Genomic DNA, 9,034 nt, shown 5'->3' with positions numbered 1-9,034 from the left:
GGTCCGCACCCGGCCGGCTGCCCGGGAGGCTCCGTCACGCCACGGCCATGGCCACCCGCCGGCTGCTCCGTGCTGCGTCCTCCCCAGCGCTCCGGCTCGCGGCGCGGGAAGGGGCGGGCGCCGTCCGGCGGGCTGCAGGGACTCCAGCGGAGCCCACCTCTTTTTTCTCCCACCCCCCACCCCCCCAGCGTACACCCGGAAGGGTTTCCCTGACACACTGGCTGAGGTGCCCCAGTTCCCCAAGACTGGACGGGATCACTTCCGGTGGGGAAAGTCCCACCTCTTTGGGGCGAGCCTGGTGGCGCTAGGGCCGCGCCCTGCTGAGCAAGCTGGGCAGCTGGGACGGTTTCGGGGTTCGGCTGTGGCCTTGGAGAGGGCACCTCTGAGAACTCCAGCCTTCACACCTCCCCGCACACTGGAGCTGGTGTCCCAGCCCTAAGCCAGGAAGCCCCTCTGCTTCTCGTCCTCCACCAGTTGGGTCAGAGGACTAGATCTCCCCTTGAATGGTGCAGGACAGTGGGCTAATAAATCTGGCAATCGTTAGAAACTCAAGCAGAACACCCCTTGACCAGAAGTTGCAGGGAAAATAAAACAGCGCATAACATTTATTCTCTTGGCTAGTATTTTCTCCACTTGCTATTTCTCTAAGAAATGCATACAAGCCACCCTTCCACTTGGCTTTGGTTCTGATTACAAGTGTTTCACTTAGTCATGCCTGACAAACGCTCACTGTACTTTTATTATCTGGCAAATCTGCCTTAACTCTACCAGCAAATTCCAAAGTCACTGCTCTTAAAACATCACAAAACTTGGGAAAAAAAATCAATAGATTTTTATAATACTCAGTTTTGTCCCTATTTGATTCCAAGCACTACACAGCACAAAAGGTAACCAAGTTCAGGGAAGGGTTGACTATAATTGTTTCAGTCTTGTGCATTAATTTCATTTAGTGTTTAATTATTTGTATGCATAACAGTTTTCAGGTTGGCTGTCCCACTTTAAGGTTTTGCTTTAAAAGCCATGTTTTGTAGCTTTTGAATCTCAAAAGCAAGTTAATGTTAAACACTTTCTATTTTTAGATAAAATTGTTACTTCTTACATATCTTTCCCTCTGCTAACTTTCTATTTGTAAACTTTCTGTCTGATCCACAGGGCCCGGTGGCCAGAAGACCAGGCTATATTTTAGGCAAGCCACTCCCTTTTTTGATTCCAGTCCACCCAGCAACCTTCCACACTGGGTGGCCAGTGGGGTTCGGTTAACCCCAAATTTCTTTACTTGCAGGCCCTAATGGGCAAGCTGTGTGAACAGAGATGTATTACACAATTGAACTTGTTAGATATTAGAAAACAGACAAGTCATAGTCGTGTGAAGGCCTACCCTCTGCGTTATTCCCCAGCGTGACAGTATTCAAAAGACAGGTAGTTTAATTTCTGCCGGGCTTTAAACTGGTGTGAGCTCTCCAGCCAAGTCCCCATGTCCAGCGGCAGCAGGGGTGGGTCCTACCCGATAGCTGAGGCACTGCCCTCTGCTGGAAGAGCTTTGGTCTCTTCTTGTGCATTTCCCCTTAGGCCAGGGCTTCTTCCTCATGTGCTGCTGCCAGATTTGGAGTTGTACTGCTCATGTCCCTGTCTCCAGGCTGTCTGGTGAAATCGCCAGCTCTCCACCAGCAGTACCTGGAACTGAGTCTGAAAATTCCTCTTGTACTCGAACTTGGGTCAAGCACAGTCGATGGTTTTTCACTAAACCGCCAAAACAGGCCATTCGTTTTGGGGTCATCCCACCTGTTGGCAACTTGAATCCCTCTGAGTGCATTGGCCTGTCTTGGGTGAACAACGCCACTCTCTCTGCAGGACCTTCAGAGCTTTTTTTGGAAAGATATTCATTACCACATTGATTAGCAAAGTAAGTATTTGAAAGTAAAATAAAAATCAATGATTTTTTAAACTATACATATAATATTCACAAAATGTGACATTGCAAAAGAGAAAAGTAGATTTGTAAATGCATGTATAAAAAGCTGGCCCAGAACAAAACTCCTAGCACTTATGTAAGATGTGTGTGCCCTGCAGTTGTAGCCAGCTATTCAAATCTGCAACAAAGTCATTAATTATGAATGAAAGCATTAAAAAGACTTTCCTTTCTCCCAATCATTTTAGTTTTCAAACAACAATCAGGTATTATTGAGAAAAGAGAGAGTAAATAAAGCTTTATAATTTTTTTAAAGGAGGAAAAAAGAAAATTGTTGATCATTACTTCATAAAAATAATCTCCTGGCTATCTAGGGATCTATGGACAGGTCTGCCTAATTTTTTAAAGCTTCCTATTCCTGCTCTCCCTCTCCAAACATCTCTATCCTTAGAAAAGTATTTCCACATATTTTCTCTTTAAGCTGCAGTTTTTACCCAACACACTCTCATTAGGTGAAGAGGGAGTAAGGCCCAATTAGAAGAACGCAGCCCGGCAGCGGAGCAGTAGGCCTCTGAGATACAGAAGAGGACACGGAGATTGCGGTTCCTCTGCTTTGTAGCTGTGTGACCTCAATTAAGTGATTTCACAGGTCTGAGCTTCTCCAGCTTCTCACCTGTAAAGGGGAGATAAAGCTTTATCTCCCCTTTACAAGTGAGGATATAATGAGGTATTGTAGCAACGTGCTTAGCACAGTCCCCCACACATTCCCAGCACATGCTAGTTATTTGGCTTTTATTGAAAAGATTTCATTAAGACTTAAGATATTTTTTTAAAAATTGAGAACATAAGAAAACAAAGTTGAAACACATATCCAGTGCACAAAACTAATAATTCAATTACCCTTTCCAAAGATATCTATTGTTAGAAGTTTTTTTTTTGTGGTGTGTGTGTGTGTGTGTGTGTGTGTGTGTGTGTGTGTGTGTGTGTTCTTTCAGGGGAAAACATTATTCATATTCCATTCTAGCTATCAACTCACCTTCTATATATAAATATTACAAAAGTAGTCATCTTGCACACACTACTCCACACCTTGTTTTCATTTACTTACCTTGAAAGTCTTCCCCTTTCATAAAATATAGATTCCCTTCACCTTTCCCCTGCTAGTGCCGGGCTGTAGTCAGCCAGCCCTCCACTGAAGGACAATGATTGCTTCTGCTTATTTGCACTGAACATCTTGCACACGTGTTATTGGCAGTTAATCTTTAGGGCGAATTTCTAGTCAAAAAGTACAAACAAAAAGTACTTGCACATAAAATTCTTCTAGAAAGTGTTGTCCAATTGTCCTTCAAAGAGGTCACACCAATGCACATTCCCATCAGTGCAGTATGGCCATATCAGTTTTCTTTGTAATCTTACCCTAGGTATTACTAATTTTAGCATTTTATGGCTATTGTTACTTGCTTTAGGATATTTTCAGTACTGAAAATGCAGGGTAGTGTTTTCAAAGGAATGTGGGTGTCAATTTCAGACAGTCCTAACGTTGTCCTTTCCCAGCTAAACCTCCATTCCTTCATTCCTAACGTGGGGCAGCACTGCAGTATCCAACTCATATAATAACTGAGACCATCCACTAAAAACATTTTCTTTCCAAATACTAACTGCTCAATAAGTGTACACTGCTCAAATAGTTCTCTGGTCTCAAGGTTCGAAATGAAGGGGAGGAGGGATCTTCTCCAAAGATCACGGCCCTGACATTCAGAACATTTGCTTTAATTCTGTATTTGTCTTTCCAAAGTAACCTGTTTGTTGTTTGTTGGCAGTGCTGGGGATCAAGCCCAGGGCTTCACATATGTTAAACAAATTCTCTGTCCCTGAGCTGCATCTCCATCTCCTCCAAAGTAACCATTGCTCAGGTATCATTTTCAGGAATGAAATTAATTTTTACCAGGGCTTCAAGAAGGCTTAGGGTAGAAACTCTATGCAGGCTGTGTAAATTACAGGTACATGATCCCACTTTACAGGATAAGTTTGGCCCAAGATTCCAGTGCTAGGCAGCCTGTGTCAGGCACCAGGGGCTTGCTATGCTTCCCATCCTCTGTTCATCTTAGTGCCTCTTCCACTGCAGTCCTTGTAGCCATTAACTGCCCTGGAACATTTACTCTCCACCTACCGGAAGAATCTGTTTGTCTTCTAGGTCCTGGGGAAAAGCCAAACCCTTTCCTGTTCATGTCCCTGGCACTTCCCTTGTCTTTTTTCCCTCCAAGTTGCCCTTGAGTTCACAGAAAGCTTGGGTCAGTAGTGTGAGTCTTTGCCTTCAGAAATCTCTGCAAGGCAGCTTCCGTGTCTCCTTTCATAGCCCAGTGCTTTGGAAGCCCCCATTGACATTACTGACATTCTTCTGGCTCTTTGCTCATCTCCTTCAGGCCCCTTACAGTTCCAACCTCCCTTTTCCAATCCTCCCTCCAGCTAGCCCAGCCGTGGCTCTTGCACCTCAGGTTCCCCAGAAGCAATCTTATACCTTTGGTATATTTTCCTCATTATAAAATCACTATTTTATTTGCAGAATATCATAGAGATGTAATCCCACAGCCCAGAGAAAATCACCATTGACATTATTTAGCAAGTTTTTTTCCTTCTTGTGAAAGATAAAGAATAACTAAAAATGGAATCATGTGATTTGACAAGCAGATTCTTTCACTTGCTGAGACATTATGATTGTACAAAGTATTAATGATATTCATGGAAGCCTCATCACCTACCTAAGTAAGCCTTCGTTCATACAGTTCAGCTTCCCTACGAACTTCACTGGCATGTAGTCACGTTCACGCATGCCTTCCTGGAATCCTTTATCCAAACACTTGAATTTCATGGGAAGTACTGCTTCCTACAGCCTGACCAGGTGCACACGGCTATAGAGACACAAATTTAGGTTTCTAGGTGTTACAACGGACAAACTTGGTTCCTCATTACTTGGGGACCTCCAAACTAGGGCTGTTGGCTACAGGTCTGAACTCCTTAGTTACTCTGCCCTCTCCATTTCATTGTCAAAGATAGTGGGTACAATGCATTTTCAATCCATTACATGCTGTGGAAGTACAAGAAGTCAGTTTTAATACTAACCATACACCTAATTTGTGTGCACTTGGAGGTGATGGAAAGCTTGGGAGGCCTGGACCTGTCCCCAGAGTTTCACATTCAGAAAGTCTGGGGCAAGGCTGATAATTTGCATTTCTAAGCTCTCAGCCAGCACTGTTGCTACTGGCCTGGGGCTTATACTCCAAACACCATTGTTCCAGTCCTTGGGGCGTGGCTCAGAGGTAGAAATCTGGCCTAGCAACCCTGTAGCCCTGGGCTGGGTCAACATCCCTGTTCTACAGCTTTATATCTGGGCCTTTGCTTCTCAATATTCATGAATTTATTCATTCATCACACATTTGCTGCGTTCCTACTCTAGGCCAATCATTTTGTTTAGCACTTTTGAGGAATATGGACAAAAGAAGTCAACTGGTATGGTTGACTATGATAGGCACTTGTCCTCTGTACTATAGCTAGCTCAGAAAGTGACCAGGGAGGTTTTCTTGAGGGTGACTGGGCTGTAGCCAAGGAGGCTGGAGAGAGCAATAAGGGCTGAAGGCAGAAAAAGCAAAGCCTGTGTCCTAAGCTAAGCAGCTTTGCCTTTCCCTGAAGGCTACAGGAGGCTGAGGAAGGCGTTTTTACAAAGTTAAGCAGTCTACTGCACTGAGCAAAAATCTGAGCTACAGCATCCAGACTGGATTCCATCAATGACTGTGCTGCTGGAAATAACAAGTTCTGGCCCTACTCTGAATTGCTGAATAATTATGGTGGTCATCCAATATGGCTGAAGCCCTAAAAACAACAGCTTATCTTCCCAGAGACCACCTTCCCCCTTCTTCTCCAACTCAGCCCAGGGTGCAATTTCCTTTCACCTTTCCCGCCACCTCAGGGAAGGCCCCAGTGAGCTCCTCAGGTGTATCTAAACATCCTCCTTAAGCCCCACCCCTGGTGAAAGGCCATAAACGCCTCAACCTCCCTTTGTTCCAATCCAGAGAATTCTACATCTTCCCAAATTCTCTCCATGCCCTCCAAGATAGTGAAGCCCCTTTCCCTTTATAATAAAGCCCTTTTCCCTTTTTTCCTTCTGCCTGTCTCTCTGCTGCGACACCATCAGAACCTTATCAGGAAAAAAAATATTACCTAACTTGCCTGAGCTTCCCTTTGGTCAGGTATAAAGGTAAAAGAGTATGTAGCTTATTTAAGTATTGTGAAGATTAAAAAATAGTACTTTCATGTTTGGCATATAGTAGGTTCCTAATAAATGGTATAATAATCATGTGTGAACCTCAGAAAGCTGATGATATGTTCCTTAGATTCTTGCAATTCATTTGACGCTGCCAGGCTGATCTGAACATCAGGGCTGTATCCGATGGACTGGCAAGTTGGATGATTTAAAGGTGTTGTGATAATGATTTATCGATTAGAGACTATATGCTCAGCATGGTGGAAAATGGTTTACGTACATAATTTTATTTAACCACTGTACTAGTCTTGCATTATATACTACTATTATCCCCAGCTCTATACACAAAGGGATGAACACTCAGAGAAAAGTCATATAGCTTGAGTTAAAGCACAGTTCAGTCTGACCACAGAGCCTACACTGTGTTAATCACCTTTGTCCAAAATGAACAGTTCTTTCTTTAGAGAACAGGGAACTGAATAGGCAACAAGACAATGTCAAAGAAGTTGGGCTCCATTTTCCTGTTTTTCTCTAACCTGGAGAAAGGGTGGTTGCTCCCCCTGATTTCCTTGTCCTGCTGGGAGCATACCTGAATGATCTGCCATGGGCCACTTCACCTGGACTCTTTGGCACCTGGTGCAGATGTTGCGGAGTTCATGATTCTCCTCCACATTGTTCTGGAGCTTTTATAATAGGAAACCTCCCCTTCTTGCTACTGAGACCACATTTGACTTCGTGGGAGGAGGCAGAGGGTTAGACTCATTATTTTACAATGGCTATGATGCATACTCTGGTGTTGTTCATTGGGCACTGGCCATGGGTCAGGAATTTTGTGTAACATTCAATTCTCACAGCAGCCCTACAAGACAAATACAATATTATCAGATCTAGCCTACAGATGAGGAAACTGAGGGACTTAGCAAGTGCACTCAACCTGGAGATGCAGATTCAAGTGGAAAACACATTTTCACAAACCTCATATTTCTTTTTTTCTTTCTTTTATTTTTTTTTTGGCAGAACCGGGGATTGAACTCAGGTCCTTGCACTTGCCAGGGAAGCTCTTATGCTACTGAGCCATCTTCCCGGCCCCAAACCTCATATTTCTAATTTTTTCCTTTGCCTCCTTAGCTATAACACGATGGGGCACAAATTTAATCCTCTTGAATGCTTCTACTGTCTGCATGATTTATCACAAATATTTTAATGCATATCATATTTATGCACATCGTGCCTGTTTCTCCATAGAAGTCATTCTTCTTCTCACGCTATTTACAAATTTATTCTTTTGAAAATAAATGGTCATTTTTAATAATTACACACAAGGTCAGAAGTTTGTTATTTAGTACTGTATAAACTCTTACTATGAAATTGTGCATCAGTAGTTGAAAAGAATAGTGATAAAACATTGCAGACTAAAGACACCGCTAACACGTCTTCCAAGGAGAATTTATTTACCCCGAGTGCTTCAAGATTGAAAGAACAAAATTGTCACTTACTTGGCCCTCCATACACGTTTAGGAATTTCTCCAACAAGTAACCAAAAATAGGAGTAGAAAGAAATTGTCTCTTGGGCATAATAAAGATGGGTCCAGAATGCTTAATAGGGTTGATATTAAGTGTAAGAAACATTGTGTAAAGATGATATTGATGTTAAAGCTTGCTAACCAGCATGTTATTATTTGTTTCAAATTCATAACAATTTAAAAATCCTGTTAAAATTTTTGTTTTTTCTTGTGGCAGGTGGCAGAATATACAAAATTCTGGCACTAGGTGTCAGCAGAAGATTAAATTAGAAACACTCACTTTGTTTTGTTTTTTTTTTTCCTCATTTTTCTATATGTTTGAAAGTTTTATAACAATAAAAATATAATGCATGTCCTGGTTTTCAGAAGGAGACATGACACACTTGCTGTGATAATCTCAGTGCAAGATATGCTGGGTTGCTGCTGTCCAAAGTAGGTACCTCAGAGAAATCACCATGACTACGTTTGACCTTCAGTTAGGAATAGTTTGGAACTCACTTTTACTGTGATCCAACAATCTGGAGATTCAGACATCTGGAATTAAATATGGGATGGTGAAGTACATGTCTATGAATCAGTTCCTAAAGATCAAATTATTTTATATGCAGAATTATAATGCCCACGTCAATACCAGTGTTTGTAATGATTAACTGACTAAGAGGTTCTTTGAGAAATAAGGGAGTTGACTGATACTAAGGGCCTCTCAAGTGTGTTACACTTGGAGCATTGCTTATCTGGAAATGCAAAACAATTTCTTCTGTAGTCCAAACCTTTGAGGGTCAATATGATACCACCTGGAAAAACTCACATCTGCTCTTGCATTCCAGGTCACAGTGAAAACACAAGCATGTTAAAAATATCATACAAAATTATCTTCAGGATGTGTACAAGACAAGATATGAAATACAAAATAATTTCTTGTTTGTACTTGGGTCCCATCCCTAAGATGTCTCATTATGAATATGCAAAGACTCCAACAATCAGAAATTTATAATACTCTTCTTCCCGAGCATTGTGGATAAGAGATGCTCAATATGTATATTCAAATTTAGAATGTCATTGCTTTTTCTTTTAATCTCCAGGATGTTTTCCTGCTGCAGTAAATGGCTTCACTACCCAACTCTTACTGAAAGTAGAATGTAGAGTATCAATGATAATTCTATCTTCATCTTCACTTTCCATCATTAAAATATATTAATTCCTGCCAATAGGTAACTCTTAAATTACCTTATTATTTCTTACACCTGTGCCATCCTGCATCTACTCTAGTCTGGAGAGCAATCTGAGAAACATTTATGAGACATCTCTTTCCTACACAATTCCTAATAGTAGCATCCTATGTAG

Source organism: Octodon degus, unplaced genomic scaffold, assembly GCF_000260255.1.
Source record: "Octodon degus isolate 3935 unplaced genomic scaffold, OctDeg1.0 scaffold00063, whole genome shotgun sequence".
Taxonomy (NCBI): Eukaryota; Metazoa; Chordata; class Mammalia; order Rodentia; family Octodontidae; genus Octodon; species Octodon degus.
The sequence above is the reverse complement of the archived record's forward strand: the minus strand, read 5'-3'. Positions refer to the sequence as shown.